The sequence below is a fragment of the Pogoniulus pusillus genome, chromosome 3 (genome assembly GCF_015220805.1).
Source record: "Pogoniulus pusillus isolate bPogPus1 chromosome 3, bPogPus1.pri, whole genome shotgun sequence".
NCBI classification, from domain to species: domain Eukaryota; kingdom Metazoa; phylum Chordata; class Aves; order Piciformes; family Lybiidae; genus Pogoniulus; species Pogoniulus pusillus.
In genome coordinates this window covers 20,819,520-20,841,528 of record NC_087266.1, presented here as the reverse complement: position 1 = coordinate 20,841,528, position 22,009 = coordinate 20,819,520, and the positions used below count along the sequence as shown (strand labels likewise).

Below are 22,009 nucleotides of genomic sequence, written 5' to 3'. Positions count from 1 at the left end.
ATTTAACAGCTGCAGATCATAAATTTAGGACTGACACAAACCAAACTGATCACAGACTTACAAGACACTTTTTCTCTTTATGAATTCTGTGGCCATTAATCCTTTATTAGACTTTGTTTACACAAGCAATTAAAGAAGTTATCATCTATAAATATTCTCATTCTATAAATGAATTAATCAACTGGTATCTGGCAAAAATGACAAATATTTGTCATAACAGAATATTTATGAGTCTCTTTAGAACACTTTTTATATTTAATCTTGTGCACTTATGAAGGATAAACTGAGATGAAAGCATTTCTACATTGTGTTAGTACCACAGCTTTTTTTCAATTGAAATTCCCTGTAAGTATTAAAGGAATAATAGTTTTGAAGGTTTCATTATTCAGTCCTTATTCAGGTGCTTAGGTATTCATGTCCAGGGATTTCCTCCAAGATCTTCAGTCCATTCTTGGAGAGAAGGAGAGCATTGCATAAAACTGGATAGAAGACCCACTCAAAAGCCACTTTTTAATGGCATTTCAATATGTTTCCTTTCACCATAGTTGTAATTACTTGGTTTCTCAATTTTCAAAACCAGATTGACTAACAGAGTGCTCAGAAAGAAATTAAATTGTGTCACCTAATAGCTCTCTTTATGGACAGAACTTTTGTCTTTATTTTCCATATATTATTTTCCTGGCCTAGCTTCATTGTGATTTTTATCTGCTCTTCTACTTACCAAACACCAGGAAAGTAGAAATTCTAAAAATGAAAAGAACAAATACCTCAGTTAGTATCTTCTGAAGATCTCATGAAGCAGGACTGAAGCAAGAGCAACTGTCAGTGAGTTCTGTATCATCTGAAGGCAGCTGTCTTCCTATTTGAATACAGATAATGGAAAGAGAAAAGAAAAAAGATGTTACAAGAACAAGATCCATTCCTGAATTACCCACCTTACTACTTTGTCCTGATAACCTTTTGAAAGCAATGGACCAAAATCCACTGAGTTTAAAACTGTGGAACACAAATGCAACACTGGACACGCGATGCCTGCTCAGACTGCAAATACTCATGGCAGAACAGTTTACAGTAAACAAGAAATACATGCTGGTCAAAAATCTATATGAGCAATAATAAAATCCATTTCAGTTACCATGTTAAAATATTAGAATATGTTACTGTAATGAACAATTATAGAGTTGCATTGCATTTGCACAAAAACTAAGTTTTTTAGTCCAGCAATTATCTTGACAGTTTGAGGATGCTGATGTCCCATTCTTCATCAGAAACTGACAGCCTCCTTTTCAACTGGACTTCAAAAGCTAATGACTGAGTCCTGGAAAGGTAACTAAGCAAACAACATTTGTCTCAGACACTAGCAGAGCCCACTCATACCAGCACGTGACTAACTAGAATTACAGAAAAAAAAAGATAGGTACATTGTGGATATTGTGGTTTAAAAGTTGTGGACAAGAATTTTTAAGCAAAGGAGCATTTAAGGCAAAAGGAGAATATTCTACCCTCTACGGAAAACAGAGCTTATGTTAGAAATTAAGTACAATGGAAGAATTGTACAGTTGAGAGAAGAGAGGAGAAGAAAGAAGAAGAGAGCAGCAAATAAAGAAGAGGAGAAAAAAGAAGGAAAATGAAGAGCAAGAGAAGAGAATTCAGTCAAAAGGGAATTAAAATAACCATCTAGTCCATGGGTCCTCAAACTACAGCCCACGGGGGCTGGGGGGGAAACCAAGCCCCCCGCACCCCCCATCCCCACTGGGGGCTGGGGGGGAAACCAAGCAGCCACTTCCTGCCACTTAATCTGGACTCCGTAGCCCTTCCAAGCAGCCGCTGGGACTGGGCTGGAACCAAGCTGTAGTCTGACCCCTAACACTACTGGGCTGGAACCAAACTATAGTCCAGCCCTCGACAAACTATAGTCTGTCCCCCGACAGTGTCTGAGGGACAGTGAACTGGCCCCCTGTTTAAAAAGTTTGAGGACCTCTGATCTAGTCCAACAACCTGACCCATTCAGGGCTGAACAAAAGTTAAAGTATATATTATGCCCCTGAGACACTGAGAGGCTTGAGGCATTGACCACTTCTCTTGGAATCTTATTCTAGTGTTCTTCGTAGAAAGCAGCCCTGCAGAAAAAAACTTGGGGATGCTCATGGACAAGAAGCTAGTCATGAGCAGAAAGTGTGCACTTGCAGCCCAGAAGGCTGACTGCATCCTGGGCTCACCAAAAGATGCATGGGCAGCAGATCCAGAAAGGTGCTTCTGCCACTTCACTCTGATGAGTCCTCACCTGGAGTACTGTGCCCAGGACTGGAGCCCTCGCTTCAGGAAGGACATGGACCTGATGGAGCAGGTCCAGAGGAAGGCCATGAAAATGATCAGAGCACTGGAACACCTCTGCTATGAGGACTGGCTGAGGAAACTGGGGTTGTTGAGCCTGGATAAGAGAATGCCCTGGGGAGACCTAATAGCAGCCTTCCAGTACCCAAAGAAGGCCTGCAAGAAGGATGGAAAGAGACTGTTTACAAAGGCTTGTAAGGACAGGACAAGGGGCAACGGTGTCAAACTAGAGAAGAGTAGATTTAAATTGGATGTTAGGAACCAGGTTTTTAACATGAGGGTAGTAGAACACTGGCACAGGTTGCTCAGGGAGGGGGTTGGGGCTCCAGCCCAGGCAATATTTGAGATGAGGCTTGACAGGGATCTTATTGAGGATTTCCCTGCTTACTGAAGAGAAGGTTGGACTACATGACTTTTGGGGGTCCCTTCCAACCCAGATCATTTTATGACTCTATGATTTTGAACAAATGCTTCCTGATGCCGAGTGTAAATCTCCCCCGGCACAGCTCGGAGCCATTTCCATGTGTCCTGTCACTGGATAGCACGGAGACCATAATTATTAAACTAAAAATGTAATTCTTCATGTTAAATTTTCTCTGATTATTTGTTAAAAGGCAGCATGTGTCTATAGAGGCTTATATACTCCAGTCAGGAAACAGAGTCTTAGATGATATAGTCTTTGGTCAGTGGGATGAGATTTAACAAGGCTAAGTGCAGGGTTCTACACTTTGGCCAGAACAACCTCAAGCAATGCTACAGGCTGGGGACAGAGTGGCTGGAGTGCAGCCAGGAGAAAAGGGACCTAGGGGTACTGGTAGATAGTAGCTGAAGATGAGGCAGCAGTGTGCCCAGGTGGCCAAGAGAGCCAGTGGCATCCTGGCCTGCATCAGGAACAGTGTGGCCAGTAGGACAAGAGAAATTACTCTTCCCCTGTACTCAGCACTGGTCAGGCCACACCATGAGTACTGTGTCCAGTTCTGGGCCCCTCAATTCAAGAGAGATGTTATGGTATTGGAACATGTCCAGAGAAGGGCGACAAAGCTGGTGAGGGGCCTGGAACACAAACCCTGTGAGGAGAGGCTGAGGGAGCTGGGGTTGTTTAGTCTGGAGAAGAGGAGGCTCAGGGGGGACCTCATTGCTGTCTAAACTACCTGAAGGGAGACTCTAGCCAGGTTGGGGTTGGTCTCTTCTGCCAGGCAACCAGCAACAGAATGAGGAGACACAGTCTCAAGTTGTGCCGCGGGAGGCCTAGAATGGATGTTAGGAGGAAGTTCTTCACAGAGAGAGTGATTGGCATTGGAATGGGCTGCCCAGGGAGGTGGTGGAGTTGCTGTCCCTGGAAGGTGTTCAAGAAAGCACTGGATGGGGTACTTAGAGCCATGGTCTAGTTGACTGGCTAGGGCTGGGTGATAGTTTGGCCCAGATGATCTTGGAGGTCTCTTCCAACCTGCTTGATTCTATGATTTTTTTTCTGTATGTGCAGTCAAAAGAATATCTGGGTAGTACTGCAATTGTGCTCTCACTTCATTTGCAGCATTTTTCTCTTTGTGGTCTAAAAGCAGTTAGTCACACTCCCTGCTTAGAAAAAAAAGATATCCCAAGCCTCTTGTAGCCCTGTAATTGCATTGCAAGAGACAGTTAATAATGAAGTTGACTAAGAATGGAAGTCAGAAAGGTCAAACAGTACAGCAAAAGCAATTCACATTAACGACAAAATGGCACACGCTTTGGAAAAAAAGTTAAATTCACATGAAAATATACACTAATAGACACTTAATAGAATAACCAACACCCACACTTAAAAATATGAGCTATTAGAATCACTGAGGGCAAAAAGAAAAGCCAAATTCACAAGCAATTAAGTGGAGAGTAGATTATTAATGGTCAGATAACATAAAAAGTAATTAGTTGCTAGACACCTCTAGACTTCCAAGAACTAAAGGGAAATGTTCAAGTCTTCTTGGTTCTTGTTGTGCATGTTAGTCACTTGTGACCTTAAATATTGATGCAACAGAAAAATCAGCTTTACAAATACTTTTTTCCCCCTAGTTTTCCTGATTTCCTGCTGCTGTCAAAGGCTGTAATAGGATACAGAACAAGATTTTGTTATAAGCACTTTTTTAAACGTTTCCCTCCAAAGCATTTTGGATTGTTCATGTTTGCTGTGCTTTTTAAACTTGTAAGGGATAGGACAGCAGGTCATTTATTGATAGATTCAGACCTTACCCATTTCCAAGAATAGGGCTATGGTGAATACCTAAAAAGGCATGTCATCCTCCAAGCCCGAGTAGAACAGTGAGCCAGAGGAGGCCTTCATCTTTTACATATAAATAGAAGGAAGCATTGGAAAGTTACTGTTGTGCTTGTCAATGCTATAAAAGTGTAATTTTAAATAGCTACTTAAGAAAAGTGGAAGATACTCCAAGAGGAACCTTTTGGAATATAAACCACAGGATTCTCAAATATGCACTGCTTTCTGTGATATCTACTTAGACTATTTCATTACAATGCTATCTACTAGGAGGTTCACAAAGAACTTTAGAACTCAGCAGAATACTTGGGTCTCATTGAAGTATGAACAAGGATTAACTAAACCAGAAAAAAAAAAAAACAAAACCAAACTGACAAGATTTAAAAACCAGCTTATGATTATCCACCTGCCCAGTGTGTCAGTGGCTACTGCCATGTGTCCCATGTGCCTACTGCCTTGCCATTTCAGCAGTATTTCAGCCTTCATTCTTCTGCTGTTATCTCTCAACTTCCTTGCTGCCACATTCTTTTATACCTTTTTTTTTTTTGCCACATTCTGCTATTTGCAGTCTCCTCCTGAGTATGTTCAGTGGCTCCAGAACAGTTTTCACCTCCTGTTCACCTGCTCTACTCACCCTTCAAATTAATGTAGGCACAAAATATAAAACAGATTCAAACTGTTACTGAGGTCAAGTTGTGGAAGTTTAGTGGGATGTGTTAAATAGTATCTCAAGTTTGGACTGCATCTTCACATGCTGACTGTAAACTACTTCAATTCTGTGAGTATAAACTTTAAAGAGGTTAAGTAGTGAGGCAGTGGATTAAAAGCTGCATGTGTACTTTTTGCTCACTGCTGTACTCTCTGAGAGTGTGAGTCTAACAGGTGAACTGGAATAGACCTAAGACGGGAGAAACTGTTTTGCTAAGAGCAAACAAGCAAGCTAAGGTCTGTGGACTGTTTCAGAAAGTCAGGTTGAGGAAGAAAACACTAATTTGGAGTGTGCTACTTGTATGCAGGCTGGGAGACACAACAGAAAGACCCTGCTATATAAGATAGCATCTTAGAAGGCAGAAGGTGCTGCCTAATCTAATACTGGGGAGCTAAAAACACACCAAACATTAAATATCAGAGCAGATTTGGAATTATTTTGTCCTACTGTATGGCTGGTGCAATTCAGGCATTCTCCTAAGTACGAAACTCAACTCCTGCTGATTTGAGGAAGTTAATTGCTATTTTTTTTCTCAGGAAGAGAACCAGAAATGTGTACTTTGGTTTATACAAAACTCTACAATACTCTGTACAGGAGAGAAGAGTAAAGCACTTTTTAATAGGTTCATAATTTTGCACATTGGGATTTCTATTTTAGGGTATGATTCACTGTGCACCTACTCACAGCTCCATCTGCAAGCACTCTGTGAACGCTCTGTGACAGGCAGAATACGTTTGTAATCCATACACTATGTCAAATCACTTCTACAACAGATGTCAGCAACGCTGACATTCAACAGAGAATCATGTTTCATGTTCTTTGGTCATAACATTTCTCTTTATATTACTTGTCCTTTACTAAAAAAAACCCAAAAGCAAACCCCCAAACCACACTAAATATGCAGAGCGTGATAGTCTTGCCTTCTGTTCTGGGAGATTGGAACTCTGAAGAATTTAAGTGAAACACATGGCTGTCACTCAGTGCAGGTGGCAGTGTAAGACAAAAACAAACAAACAAAGAAGAATGACTGTCCTTCCAGGGCAGAATTGTTTTAAAGGTCTTGGAAGCTCTGCATCTGCACCACTATTCTCATCTATTGCTAAAGGTTTCTACAGATACAAACTCTAAAGAATATGATGAGTTCAGAGGCACTGTCCCTGGAGGTCTTCAAGACAAGACTGGATGAGGCACTTAGTTGGCTGGCTAGGGCTGGGTGCTAGGTTGGACTGGATGATCTTGGAGGTCTCTTCCAACCTGGTTGATTCTATGATTCTTTTTCTATCTTCCTATCTCTTTTTTCTCCTTTCATTTTCCCTTGTTTCCTTCACATCCTCACAGATGTATCAGAAGTATAGCCATCAAGAGATAAAAAAGCCCCCACATGGTTTCAGAGAAATATAAAATCACAGAACTGTTTGAGTTGTAAGTACCTTCAACACAATCTAGTTTGAATCCTTTGTCATGTACACAGACACCTTCCACTAAATCAGGTTGTTCAATGCCCTATCCAACCTGGCTTTGAATACTTGAGGGGAAATTCAGAGCTTCTCTGAGCAATCTGTTCCAGTCTCTCTTTTTTTCTTTTATCAGCAAATGTTTCAGTTTTTTTTTTAGTACCATAATACACACTTAATTCTGACATAATAAAGAATGTGTATCTGATCTATATTTGAAAGAGAAGCATGTAAAAGCAGCTAAAACACCATTTAAATCCACTGGCTCACTGTCTACTTTATTAGTTAGAACATTTGATACCAGCATGCATTTTCCCATAAATGACAAGAGGAAAAAAAAGTTAGTTAAGGCACACAAGATAAATGTTTCTCCACTCCAAAAGATTACGAAGAAAAGCCAAAACACTAAAATTACAGTGAGTGCTCTGCCCAGGATGCTCTAACAGAAACCATATCCCAGAGCTCATTCTCTGACAGACTCAACGCCTGGAAAGTTTTAGTGGATTGCAATATTACATCTGGAGCAACTGACTAAAATTATTTCCATAGGTGGAACCCACATTACTTTAAATTTCTTAAAACGGCAGTCATCAATTATAGCAACAAAAAGATGGAGCTCTAGTCCAGAGAGTCATAGAATCAACCATGCTGGAAGAGACCTCCAAGATCATCCAGTCCAACCTAGCACCCAGCCTTGTCCAATCAACTTCTAGACCACGGCGCTAAGTGCTTCATCCAGTCTTTTCTTGAACACCTCCAGGGATGGCGACTCCACCACCTCCCTGGACAGCCCATTCCAATGTCAATCACTCTCTCTGGCATGAGCTTTCTCCTAACATCCAGCCTATACATCCCCTGGCGCAACTTGAGACTGTGTCCCCTTGTTCTATTGCTGGTTGCCTGGGAAAAGAGACCAACCCCTATCTGGCTACAGCCTCCCTTGAGGTAGTTGTAGACAGCAATGAAATCACTCCTGAGCCTCCTCTTCTCCAGGGAAAATAAGTTAAATATCAAAAGATATACTGTTAATACAGTGCTTCTTCCCTCTTAAAGAATTGGAAGAAAGTTACTGTGAGATAGTCATACTACAGGCTACTATAAACTAAATTAATATCCTCTTAATAATTAATTATAAATCTGAAACAAAACTTCTTTCATTTCTTTTGTACAGCTTCCACTTCCAAAATAATGAATAAAACAAAGGGAAAACAGGGGGAAAAAAATAACTGAAGGAGGATTTAACGCAAAGGTATGTTCTAGCTAATCTAAATAGATCTTGCTCCAAGAGGAATGGAGATGTTAGTATAAATCAATAAACAAGCAAAACAAGTATATGCAAAATCAATATCCTAATTTTATTTAGCAATAATCTAGACAAAAAAGATTTAAATATTTTCATTTTCCTTGACTGCTTTTGTTCACACACTCTGATGAGCATTCAGTATAAAAGATAAAAATTAGTAATAAAGGTTTGAGCTGCATTAAGAAAGTCACATGAGTTCACATGATCTGTTTCAAACCAAATTGTCTTTATATTTACATATATAGATCAGAACTTTGAATTGCATCTGTTTAAAACTTTTTCCTTTCCCTCCCTCAGAGGAAACCCAAAATATTTAATCTAAACCATATCACCAAAGATAAATTCTTTTGCTGTGGTTGTTTGGTTCTGTTTTGTTGTTGTTTGGGGGTTTTTTTTGCTTGTTTGTTTGTTTTCTTTCTTTCTCAGTAGAAAGCCTGGAAGCAGCCAAGTAAGGTAGCATATAAATAAGAGATAGCTTATAAACAAGCTGTTCCTACTCATTTTTCTTTCTTCAAAGAGAATGCTTGCTTAAAGAGAATCCTTGCTTTCAGGCCTGCTCTCTGTCCCTTCAATAATTTTATGAGTTGCAGAAAGCTCTGAAATTTCCTCCTGAAGCAGGAATGTTTCCTTTCTAACATCCGTGAAATCTGACTTGCAGCTCTGTGGCCTTTGCAGCAATTTCTCCTCTTGACTATTTTTCTGGAGCTTCAGACTCATAGATACTTGCTATGTTTCTTTCTGTCTTTTTACTTCTTGGTAAACTTGTGCTTTGTGGAGTATTTTTCAGCATCCTTTAGCTATGAATGACCTCTACTTCCATGAGGTCTTACCTGATTTGGCCACTCTTATTAATGGAGCACAGCAAGTAAGAATAAAAAGCTCCCAGATGGGCAACCTGCCATACCCACTTTTGTTTACATTAACATTGTGTGCAGTAGGATAAATTAGCAAATGGACAAAAGGATATTTCTTCAATAGTTTATAACCATATTATGTGTTCTCTGAAATCAGACATAATTCCACTGTTACTGAATGAAATAATTTCCTACAGACAGTGTAGAAAAAATATTTTATCCAATACTGATTATCTCTTCCAGTTTTATTGGTAGCCAAGAAACAGTCATGTTCCCAATGCATTTTACTTTTCCTTTAAAGCTCTGCTATAAAACACTGAATGATTAATGACTTTCCATTTTACAAGCTGCCATTGCAAAACCATTCTGAAGTAGATTACTCTTAATGTTGCACTCAAAATCATACTACACCCTATTAAATGTATGTCAGGGAAGAAAGCCTTACCATTTTAAGTACCAAAAGTTGGGGCTTGGGAAAGTGAAAGCTCTATAAAATATACATAATTTCCTAGAGTTTCCATTTTTCGCTCTCCAGCTGATTCTGTGGCCCTCACCTCTAAACTGCTACGCTCAATTTAGACCTGTGTCATGGAGATACAGAGACAATTCATCAAGACAGTTGATAGAAAGAATTTGTCACCTGGGCAAGTTTTGATTAACAAAAAAAGAGCTGCATTTAAAAAAATATAATTTAATTGATGACTTCCAGAAGACTCTGCACTGAACCATACTTGAACTTTACCCAGAGTCACTTTTCTGGATCAAGATGATTGTCCTCATCAGGCAAGCAATAGAAGCTCAACACTTAGCTGACCCTTTCTGATGTTCTAGGAAGACAAAAAGAAGGCCAACAGCAAGGAAGTAGTAAAAAGACAAAAACTTTTTTTGCCAGCCACCACATTAAAACAGCAATTTGTGCTCTGACCCCTTCTGGAAGAAATTCAAACAGCCTTTAAAGAGCAAAAGTAGAAGTACACAGCAAATAACTTTTAAGACTCAAATTTGAAGTTCTGAACTTGTATAAAATTAGAGTCTTTGTAACAAAGGTTAAGTCACAGCCCTTCATCTATCAGATCTTTTTTTGAGCTACTATTCACTGCAAAGACTGTAAAAATAACAATTATTAATGTTAATAACATAGCTTAAAAAAAAATCTGCTGGCTCGACTGAGATTTTAGCTTTGCCAAAACAAAGCAGAAAAGTTAGGCACATGAGAAGAATATTTAATTAGGAACTTGTCATCTGGCAAAAGCAAGTAAATTATAAGTATAGTCTTTCAATATAGGAAGAAGCTATAGTCACCCAGAGAATAGACCATGAGGTATTTCTTGTTTGATTGAAATGCATAATTGTGTAATTATTTAGTATTTTGAAAAGTTTATCCTTAAGGCCAAGTTGTAGGCAACCCCATCAAGCAGAGTAACCACGAGTAAAATGGTTAATTTAAAACTGACAGACACAAATCAGTGATTTTGGCACCTTTTAAGAATGTGATGTCCCAAGTGAAGTTAGAATATACTTAGAAAGCAAACAGCTGAATTAGTTTAAAACAGAAATGAATGTGTGTCTAGTGTTCTCCTGGAGTGCTGTCTGAAGCAGTGTTTATTACAACTGGGAATCTTTCTCACAAGTTGTTTTGAAGAAAGTAGAACTGAAATGCAGAAACAGGCAACAAAATGAGGTAAGCTCTTGCTTGACTGTTTTTACTGTGCGAAACAGGAGACAATTGCTTTAATTTTAGTAATAAACATCATCAACAAGTGACAACACTTCTCCTTTAGTGAACTTGTGATCTGCAACAGTTTCAGAATTAGCAGTCAAAGTAGCAGAAATCATTAGAAGTCCTTCTCCCTGTTATTTAGTCAATAAATTTTAGTTTACACCTTTCCTCCTTAAATTTAGTTGGCTTTACAACAGCTATAGTGAGAGCAGCTGTATCCTACTCCCAACGACCATCTCATTTTACTGTCTGGACAACTGGTTAGGCAGGCTGCTTTATCTTTATCTGTGCAAGCACCCAGTCCATCAGCTGATAGCAAGTAGCTGCAGTACCAAACACAAAGCCATCACAGAGCAGCCTAGCAGGAAACAACTTCAAGAAGTTCACTGACCATTTCCATCATGTTTTTCCAATCCCTCAGAGTAGATAAGTACCAAGATCAGCACAAAAGTGTGTTGTCCTGGTCAGCTACTGTGTCAAACAGAATGGAGCCTTTTAATTCACATGCCCAGTTTAATCATGACATAGTTATCTGTACTTTTTGAAGCATTTCCTAAGTATCCTTGATGTTTCCTGAAATATTGATAGGAAGAGGCTTTAAAGGATGACCAGTAACACAGGAGTAGCCAGTGTCAAATCCTTCAGATGATTGGAATAAGCATGTACCTTTGGGACTCTTTCATTGTGGTTGTTAAGACTTTATTAATCGATTTTACCTGCCTCACAGGATCTAAATTTGACTCTGGGCTCAACAAAACCAACAATAGCAGACCACTTAATTTTTATATTCTCAGACAAGCTCTAGTAGATACTTAATGTGCTCTTCTTTCCTGATTAACCATGCTTGATGTGCTTGGATTTTCAGCTTTTTCTGAAGTCAAGGGCATACTGGTTCACCATCAATAGTTAGCAGCTTTCATTTCTCACAAAATTTAATACTCCCTGGACACATTCTATGTAATAGCCACAAAAAGAAGTAAAAAAACCCCAACCAAATGAACTATTGAAGCTGCATTTTAAAACCAGACATGTAGCCCAACACATACCTAGATGCATATGACAATACATTTATAGATATCTCCTGAATCATAGAATCATAGAATCATAGAATCACAGAATCATAGAATCAACCAGGTTGGAAGAGACCTCCGAGATCATCGAGTCCAACCTATCATCCAGCCCTAGCCAGTCAACTAGACCATGGCACTGAGTGCCTCAGCCAGGCTTTTCTTGAAGACCCCCAGGGACAGTGCCTCCACCACCTCCCTGGGCAGCCCATTCCAATGGGAAATCACTCTCTCTGTGAAGAACTTCTTCCTAACATCCAGCCTATACCTACCCTGGCACAACTTGAGACTGTGTCCCCTTGTTTTATTGCTGGTTACCTGGGAGAAGAGGCCACCCCCCACCTGGCTACAATGCCCCTTCAGGTAGTTGTAGACAGTAATAAGATCACCCCTGAGCCTCCTCTTCTCCAGGCTAAACAGGCCCACTTCCCTCAACCTCTCCTCATAGGATTTGTGTTCCAGGCCCCTCACCAGCTTCGTTGCCCTTCTCTGGACATGTTCCAGCACCTCAACATCCTTCTTGAATTGAGGGGCCCAGAACTGGACACGAGTCTCTACTGGTTGCCACCGGACAGAACAAGCAAATAGGATGGTGTTTTCTTAGGCTACTGAAATGTCCAGGAAGAAAAGTTCTGGCCAACACTATATTCAGATTTGCTCCAGAGAATGGTACAGGAAGAGAAGCAATATTTAGGGGTAGTTGTGATCTCTTTTAAATTTTTAAGATTCAATCAAGTTGGGATTGGCACTTTAACACCTGAGGCTAGAAGTTGCCTTCAGCTGTATTAATTTTCATTATGATGTCCCTGAGTATGTCCTTAGCTGAAGACTGGGAAGCCAGGGAAGACAGAAACTGAGTATTGCATTTGTGACATTCAGCAACTAGCAGTATATAGGAATATTCTTCCTGCAGTGACAGGAGTAGCCAAGAGACTGTGAAAAAATGAAGTGACTCATCTTCAGGCTACATATTCAGAAGCTGTTTGGAAGGAGATGAATGAAAAAACGTTCAGACTGTTGCTGGGGAAGTTGTTCAATCCCTGAGGAAGACTATAAGCATGTTTCACGTGAAGGCCACACACTGAGAGAACAGGACAAGAGCAGGTCGTGAAGAACTGTAAAAATGTTTGACCTTATTCTCAGATCAATCAGTACAGGTAACCTTGCTGCCATGAGAGACAGATCCTGAGTAACCAAGAAATGCCCTGAGACATATAGGTATACCTATAGGTAGGTAACACTTCTGCTCTTGGTACTTAAGGTGCAAGTCACAGGTTAATGAGAATGAAAGACCACCTCTGTAAGTAATAAACCTGGACATACTGAACATTTTCTTTAGAATCATAGAAACACAGAATGGTCTGGGCTGGAAGGGACCTCCAAAGGTCATCTAGTCCAAACCTCTCTACAGTCAGCAGGGGCATTCTCAACTAGACTAGGTTGCCCAGAGCCCTGTTGAGCCTCACCTTGAATATTGCAAGGGATAGGGCTCTAGACACCTCCCTGGACAACCTGTTCCAGTGTTCCACCACCCTTATAAGAACCTGTTCCTAATATCCAATCTGAATCTGCTCTTCTCTAGTTTGAAGCCATTGCCCCTTGTCCTGTCACCGCAGGCCTTTGTAAACAGTCTCCATCCTTCTTGTAGGCCCCCTCCAGGTACTGGAAGGCTGCTATTAAGTCTCCCTGGAGCCTCCTCTTCTCCATGTTGAACAACCCCAGCTCCCTCAGCCTGTCCTTGCAGCAGAGGTGCTCCAACCCCCTGATATTTTCATATCTCTGGACCTGCTCCATCAGATCCATGTCCTTCCTATATTGAAGGCTCCAGACCTGGACACAATACTCCAGGTGAGGTCTAGTTTTCTAGTACCATGTTTCCCAGGATGATACAGGAAGTTAGTACACTCACTTAATCACACAATGTGACATCTACAGGAGAGGCCTAAAGATGAAAAAAGCTTCTTCTGTATTTAATACTATCTCAGTGCTCAAGTAGCATTGGCACAGTAGGTCAGAAAGAACTCCACAGATGACATGCCTGAAATTTTAACTAGTGTTAATATTCAAAGACACATTAAGTAATTTTTAAACTAATTAGAAAACTTTAATTATTACTCAAAATCACTCATAGTGACAAAATTGATTTCTCAAGGCACAGCTTTGTAAAGATATGCATGTGAATTAGACTACATCTTTTTTGTACTTCCTAGGCTGCAGAGGGATCACTCACAAACATAGAATCATAGAATCATAGAATCAACCAGGTTGGAAGAGACCTCCAAGATCATCCAGGCCAACCTAGCACCCAGCCCTGCCAGTCAACTAGACCATGGCACTAAGTGCCTCATCCAGGCTTTTCTTGAACACTTCCAGGGACGGTGACTCCACCACCTCCCTGGGCAGCCCATTCCAATGCCAATCACTCTCTCTGGCAAGAACTTCCTCCTAACATCCAGCCTATACCTACCCTGGCACAACTTGAGACTGTTTCCCCTTGTTCTGTTGCTGGTTGCCTGGGAGAAGAAGCCACCCCCCACCTGGCTACAATGTCCCATCAGGTAGTTGTAGACAGCAATGAGGTCACCACTGAGCCTCCTCTTCTCCAGACTAAACAACCCCAGCTCCCTCAGCCTCTCCTCACAGGGTTTGTGTTCCAGGCCCCTCACCAGCTTTGTTGCCCTTCTCTGGACATGTTCCAGCACCTCAACATCCTTCTTGAATTGAGGGGCCCAGAACTGGACACAGGACTCAAGGTGTGGTCTGACCAGTGCTGAGTACAGGGGAAGAATAACCTCCCTTGTCCTACTGGCCACACTGTTCCTGATGCAGGCCAGGATGCCATTGACTCTCTTGGCCACCTGGGCACACTGTAGCCTCATCTTCAGCCTACTATCTATCAGTACCCCCAGGTCCCTTTCTTCCTGGCTGCTTTCCAGCCACTCAGTCCCCAGCCTGTAGTGATGCTTGGGGTTGTTGTGGCCAAAGTGCAGAACCCTGCACTTGGCCTTGTTAAATCTCATCCCATTGGCCTCTGCCCACCCATCCAGCCTGGCCAGGTCCCTCTGCAGGGCTCTCCTACCTTCCAACAGATCAACACCTGCTCCTAGCTTGGTGTCATCTGTAAACTTACTGATGCTGGACTCAATCCCCTCATCCAGATCATCACTAAAGATATTGAACAGGACTGGGCCTGTTCATGTATGTATAAACTCAGAAATGCACAAAACTTCAGCCCATTTCATTATCTACTTGGTCTATGCGTGTCAAAACAGTTTTCAGAAGTATACACCAAATGTATTAGTATGGTTCTATGGATTACATCATTGGCTTGTATTTGTTTTGTACTGGTATATCTACTTGTGTACTACACTTAAAGTAAGCCTATACCTTAGATGGCTTACACTTGAAGTAAGCCTATACCTTAGATGGCTTGCATTCTTTTCACTTGCAAGAACGATTTGAATATAGTCTACACATTCTCAAACAGCTCCACATTAAGTCTTCCTCTTACACTAGTAAAGATAAAGCATGTAATTTGCATATTCAAATTGTTTTATGCTGTACGAAAAACTACGGAGGAAGTATGTCATAGTAATTAATATTTACTTACAACATGAATCTTATATGGCCATTTATAACAACAAAAAAATCAACATAATAAACAGAAATTATTTTGGGCTGCATAACTTTTAAAATATTACATTAAGAAAGTAAATACTACAAACAAAGACAGATTCATAATCCCACACATAGCAAACAGTAAAGTTAACATGCTTACTTATATTTCTCTATGAAAGATGTAACTACCTTAAAATCATTTTTATTTCAAATGCCTTTACTGGAAATGTCACATAAAATCAACTGCTTGTTTTGTGTGTGCCCAGGGAGTAGGTCCAGAGGATGACAAAGAACTCAGCAAGATGAGCTTTAAAAATGGCAAGACAAACACATGGACATGTGTGGCAGCTAATAGTGCATTGATTTTTTATGAAGTTAAAAAAAAAACTAACATCTTTATAGTTATTTTATATTCCCAAAAGATAACAAAGCATGAAGGAGCTGTGGATATTTTTCTTACTGAAACAGTAATTTTCAATTATCAGTGCAGTGAAGGTTCAGTGTCACTCCCCTAGAACTATGTAAAACTTTTATTTATATATATGTATATACATATATATATATATATATATATAGAGAGAGAGAGAGAGAGAGAGAGAGAGAGAGATAGATAATGTGATTGGTGCAGAAGAAATCCTATTCACAGAATCACAGAATCATAGAATCAAGCAGGTTGGAAGAGACCTCCAAGGTCATCCAGGCCAAACTATCACCCAGCCCTAGCCAGTCAACTAGACCATGGCACTAAGTGCCTCATCCAGGCTTTTCTTGAACACTTCCAGGGACGGTGACTCCACCACCTCCCTGGGCAGCCCATTCCAATGCCAATCACTCTCTCTGTGAAGAACTTCCTCCTAACATCCAGCCTAGACCTACCCTGGCACAACTTGAGACTGTGTCCCCTTGTTCTATTGCTGGTTGCCTGGGAGAAGAGGCCAACCCCCACCTGGCTACAACCTCCCTTCAGGTAGTTGTAGACAGCAATGAGGTCCCCCCTGAGCCTCCTCTTCTGAGGCTAAACAACCCCAGCTCCTTCAGCCTCTCCTCATAGGATTTGTGTTCCAGGCCCCTCACCAGCTTTGTCGCACCTCAACATCTCTCTTGAATTGAGGGGCCCAGTTGTTTAACCTGGAGGAGGCTCAGGGGAGACTTCATTGCTGTCTACAACTACCTGAAGGGAGGCTGCAGCCAGGTGGGAGTTGGTCTCTTCTCCCAGGCAACCAGCAACAGAATGAGGAGACACAGTCTCAAGTTGTGCCAGGGGAGGTATTGATAACTGGCTATTTCTGAGAGACATTTCCCTGTGGACAGTAGGCTGCAACACAGTACCTGTAATAATGCCAAGTAATAACAAATCTCACATCTCATTCCTAAGCCAATTGCACACAATTAATTACAGGTTTTTTTTCACCTGCTTCTGTAAGGACCCATAAATATTAACATTGTGCAAAAAACTTTCAACTCCCCTAATTAATGCTTTCCTGAATGTGAATAGTCTAAGTTTTTCAGGGAGTTGCCTCCATCTCAGTTACCACACAACTGATGACCTGCCTTTGGAAATACCTGGAATTTTTCATCTCAGTTCACTTTAGCCACTGTGAAAATAATGTTCAATCTTAAGAGAAAAGACGGGGATTGAATTTAAGGCATAACACTCACAGCCACCATAAAACTTGACTTCTACAGAAATGTTAAACCTTTTCACAAATAATTCCACTAATAACAATGTAAAGTATTAATTTGTCACTGAAATTAACAAAAGTCTGCCTAGAATGACTGTGTGAATCTGGGCTAATAATAAGAAACAACAGTGGTTTGCAGACACTCTGTAAAACTCACAGTGTTTCAATGTTTTGCTTGATAAAAAATAGAAGGAGAATATTGATTTTATATGAAAGAAAACTTATGAAGCCACTGAAATTTGACCCCCCCCCCCCCCAAAAAAAAAAGTTTCCCTTGTCATATTTACTTTCTTGATATAATATTTTAAAAGTTTTGAGAAACTTACAAACTTAAAAGCAGGTAAATCTAAAAAAAAATCATAAATTACTTGAACTATAGCAATGCAAAGAATTTTTCTGATACAGACAGATAGATAGATAAAGATAGATAGATAGATAGATAGATAGATAGATAGATAGATAGATAGATAGATAGATAGATAGATAGATGTTGCTGCACATTTTCCATTTTCTTTATGGCACTTGCAAAATCAAGTTGAAAGCAGAAAAGGATCCTATGACTGTGAGACAGTCACAGAATCTTACACCAACAGCCTAAAAGAAACAGAAAGAGTCCAAACAGACAACTGTGAATATACCAGGTGTTCTGCCTGGGAGGAGGAACTACAATCAACCTATGAAATAGCAGCAGGAACTGTAGAAGCTCCAGACATTCTAGTGTACAACATCAATCCTCTGCCAGAATTATCTCAGTACCTTCAAAACATGTGGATAGAATCTAGGTCCCAGTATAGGAACAATTAAAGAAGCACGAGGACCCTAGAACACAAGCCCTGTGAGGAGATGCTGAGGGAGCTGGGGTTGTTTAACCTGGAGAACAGGAGGCTCAGGGGAGACTTCATTGCTGTCTACAACTACCTGAAGGGAGGTTGTAGCCAGGTGGGGGTTGGTCTCTTCTCCCAGGCAGCCAGCAACAGAATGAGCAGACACAGTCTCAAGTTGTGCCAGGGGAGGTCTAGGCTGGATATTAGGAGGAAGTTGTTGCCAGAGTGATTGGCATTGGAATGGGCTGCCCAGGGAGGTGGTGAAGTTGCTGTTCCTGGAAGTGCTAAAAAAACAGAGTGGATGAGGCACTTAGTGCCATGGTCTAGTTGACTGGATAGGGCTGGGTGCTAGGTTGGACTGGATGATCTTGGAGGTCTCTTTCAACCTGGTCGATTCTATGATTCTATGATCCTCCACAGCTATCATATTACCTATTACAACAAACCCAAAGGCATTTAAGTTCCTAGAAAAGCTTTTTCAAAAAAAAAGTGAGTTGATTGAAGTTTCCCAAATAGAGTATTATCTTCCTCTGATTGTAAAAGAAATTTCACTTTCCACAGCAAAATCTGATTTGGTGAGTAGCCACTGAAACTACATTTGCGATAACACTTGTTCAAGTCATATTACTTTTCAACTGCCTCAACTAATTTATGAAAATATGGAAAAAATGTAGCACCCCCCCCCCTCCCTCCCCCAGATATTCACTATCTACCATGCATCTGTTGTTAAAGTAGATGATTTTACAGCTTTTTATTACAGGGCTTAACTCAAAACAAAAAAATAAGCTCTCTTTTCATCAAGCTCCTGTCTGTGAAACTCTAATTCAGCATTACATATGGGAATTCTCCTATCAGTATTCATAAACACAACACATTGTAGCTAGGCAAAGAAACAAAGCTTATCTCCAATTTTTTTTTCATACCCTCATCCAACATCTTCCATAGCTTCTCAACTGAAAGGGCTGTTTTATCTCCAGTCCCTTTTTCACCCTGATATTCTTGCTTAGTTGCATTTTTAAGCTCCTTCTTGTGACGGTAGTTTTCAAAACCAAGGGGGGAAATTCTTATCAGTAATGGTCTTCCTTCCTTGGATAATTCAGAAGAACATTTTTACAAAGGGTATATTTATCCTAGCCACAAAACACTGAAGTCTTCCCTTGCAGGGTCCACTGCAGAAATGCTCTAATCTCTGCCCCACTGACACTGCGTAAGACAGAACAGTGCCATTTTCATACCACTGCCACTTTCAATCATTTCCTTTCAGATGCAGAGCTGTATGCAGAAAAGACTTGCCTTTTCTGTCCAACACATGAATAGACTAGAAAGCACCTTCTTTCCAGAGGCTCACATAAGTGTTCTAACAGATGATGTATGCACTACCCAACCATCAGTTAAACAGTGTTTTGAAAAGTTCCATCATAAAAGTGACTGTAGAATTGGGTAGTAGAGCAGCGTTCAAGATGTGACTTCATGGTGAGATGTCTGAGGTGAGATACTAGAGAATACAGCTACGGAGGTTACTTAAGTACTGGTAAATACCTGGTATCAGAACACATCCAAATATTACAATACGTATATTAGGACAAATTGTTCCACAAAAACAAGAACACAATTCCTAAGAGTTTGGAAAATTATCTATAGCCACAGCCCCTGCATCCTGTTGGAAGGGCAGGAGGCCTCTGCATTTCCTTGCTTCCTTATATTCTTTCCAAAGCCATCTCTTATGGCAGCTCTCCCAGGACATCAGGCTGGTTGTGTCTATCTTTGCCCTAACAGGGATCACAGGATGTTAGGGGCTGGAAGTGATCCATAGATCATCAAATCCAACCCCTCTGCCAGAGCAGGATCATAGAATCTAGCTCAGGTCACACATGAACACATCCAGATGGATCTTGAAAGTCTCCAGAGAAGGAGACTCTGCAACCTCCCTGAGCAGCCTGTTCCAGTACTCTGTGATCCTTACAGTAAAGAAGTTCTTCCTCATGTTGAGGTGTTGTTGGGGTTTTTGTCCCTTTTATTTTTAAATTCTTATGTTAGGAAACCCTCAAACAGGACATTAATGACCTGCAGTGCACTTGTTTAGGAGCTACGCCCACTTTTAAATCTAAATTCACACATGGCCTTGTATATGCTCACACACATCCAGCACTTGTCTGCATTTTGGTAATGGCCCAGTGACTAATAAAACCCTCTGAAGGGTTTGTAACTCCATTGTGGGGATGGAAGGATAATACTGCTTTTATCTTTTTTTTTGTTTGATTGTTTTTTTCCTTATTTTTGATTCTTCCTCTTCCAGTGTCATATCCAGTTAGCTGGCCACCACCTCACTGCAAAACAACCTAGCCAAAGATTAACTAAAATAAGTTTTCTGTTTTCCTGGGAGGAATATTTTCAACTTTCTTTCTGGGTGTGGTCAGAATTTTTGGCAGCAGTGGCCCTGACTCATGCAGCAGCCAGACCAGCACACCATGCTGCTTGCAGGGATTGTTCATTTCATACCACCAGATCACATCAGCTGGGGGCTGCTGTAGGCATTACCAGAGCCCTGTAGCTCAAAGCTGAGCCACCAGCAGGCACTAGAATCATGGAGTTTGGGCTGTTCAGTATGGAGAAGAGAAGGCTCTAGGAAGACCTTAGAGCAGCCTTCAAACACCTAAAGGGGGCTACAAGAGAGCTGGGGACAGACTTTTGACACGGGCTGGGAGTGACAGCAGGGAGTGGACTGAAGCTGGAACAAGGGAGACTGAGACCGGAGATGGGGAATAAATTCGTTCCAGTGAGGGTGGTGGAACAGGAACAGGTTGCTCAGGGAGATTATGGATGTCCTCTTCCTGGAGGTGGTCAAAGCCATCCTACTGGGAGGTGTCCCTGCCCATGGCAGAGAGATTGCCGCTAGGTATCTTTAAGGTCCCTTCCAACTCAACCCATTCTATGAATCTATGATTCGTTTATTCTATAAGGCTTGCACGTGCAAAGGTAAAGTAAGAAAAGCTTTTTGATGTTGTGTAAACACCAATACAGATCTAGCTTGAGAAGAATAAGGCCAAAAAAGAACACCACAAAGTGAATTAATGTAATGGTGTTTTGGCAAGCATTGAAGACACATACTGAAGGACTTCCTGCCTTTCAAAAAGACAATGTGGCAGTTGGATGAGATGATTGTTAAAGGTCTGATCCAACTGAACTCTAATGCACTTTACAGAAATTTGTAACCCAAATTTCATTTGCCACTCTACCATCTTGTCACTTAGCACCATTAGGTCTTTCTGAAATTCTTCAATTGATCCTAATTCTTACTTCTTTTGAAGTGTCAAATCCACAAATCAACTCTTTCCAGGTCTTTCTTCTGTGATAGTACAACTCATGTGCATTGTGCAAGACCGGCGTTACGTGAACACGTCTCAGCACAGGCTGTTAAAGATCTTTAAACAAAATGTGTCTTCACTGCAAAAAAATAGCATATATGCCTGCTTTCTGAGTTTTTTTAAGTTTCAGCAATCTGTTCATCTTTTTAGTATCCTTCTACTTGTGCCATGGCTGCTTAGTTTCTTAAATTTCTGATTATAGAAACTCTTGAAACCTTTCTACAGATCCAAGGAACCTATAATCAACAAGATAACTTTTACTAATGCAATTTTCTATGTGCAGGCATACGTGGTATCACATATCTAGGATGATTCTTAAACTAAAGGTGCTCAAAAGGCTGATCTAAAGTTTGAAAGCAAAAGTATCTAGCCAGATTCTAAGTCAACTTTTTACATTACTACTTTGCCTTCTTGACACATGCTTCAAAAACTAAAGAATTTATTTCATTTTTTGCTTCTCAGAATGCAACAACAAAACCAATGTCAAAAGGGTGCAGCTAAAACTTTCACACACATCAGAGTATTAATTGCATTTGGCAATGCTAAAAACTGAAAGAATGCAAAGTAGCTTTTATTTTAGCTTCAAATTTTCTGAGATTTAAAGAACAAGTAAAGTAGCAGCAGTATTACAATGATGGTTAAAACTGTCAACTTGGATAGGAAGATTGTTTGTAAAGCGTTAGAAACTAGTCAGACATTCCTAAGTCAAGTGAGAACCAATTAACAACTTAAATGTTCATTTTGCATGGAATACATACACACTAAAAAGACAGAGGTCTTTAAAAAGAAACACCTCAGAGTTGGCAGAAAGGCAGAGGAAGCTATTGT

General features: G+C 40.6%; 1 protein-coding gene across 3 annotated transcripts in view; it reads right to left on the bottom strand.

The window, feature by feature from the left end:
• Positions 1-22,009, bottom strand: part of SGCG (sarcoglycan gamma) — a 163,457-nt gene that overhangs the window by 114,530 nt on the left and 26,918 nt on the right. For all 3 annotated transcript variants that reach the window (XM_064171867.1, XM_064171860.1, XM_064171873.1), the window contains one exon: positions 768-859. The gene's annotated coding sequence lies outside the window, so the exon portion shown is untranslated. The remainder of the gene's footprint in view (positions 1-767; positions 860-22,009) is intronic.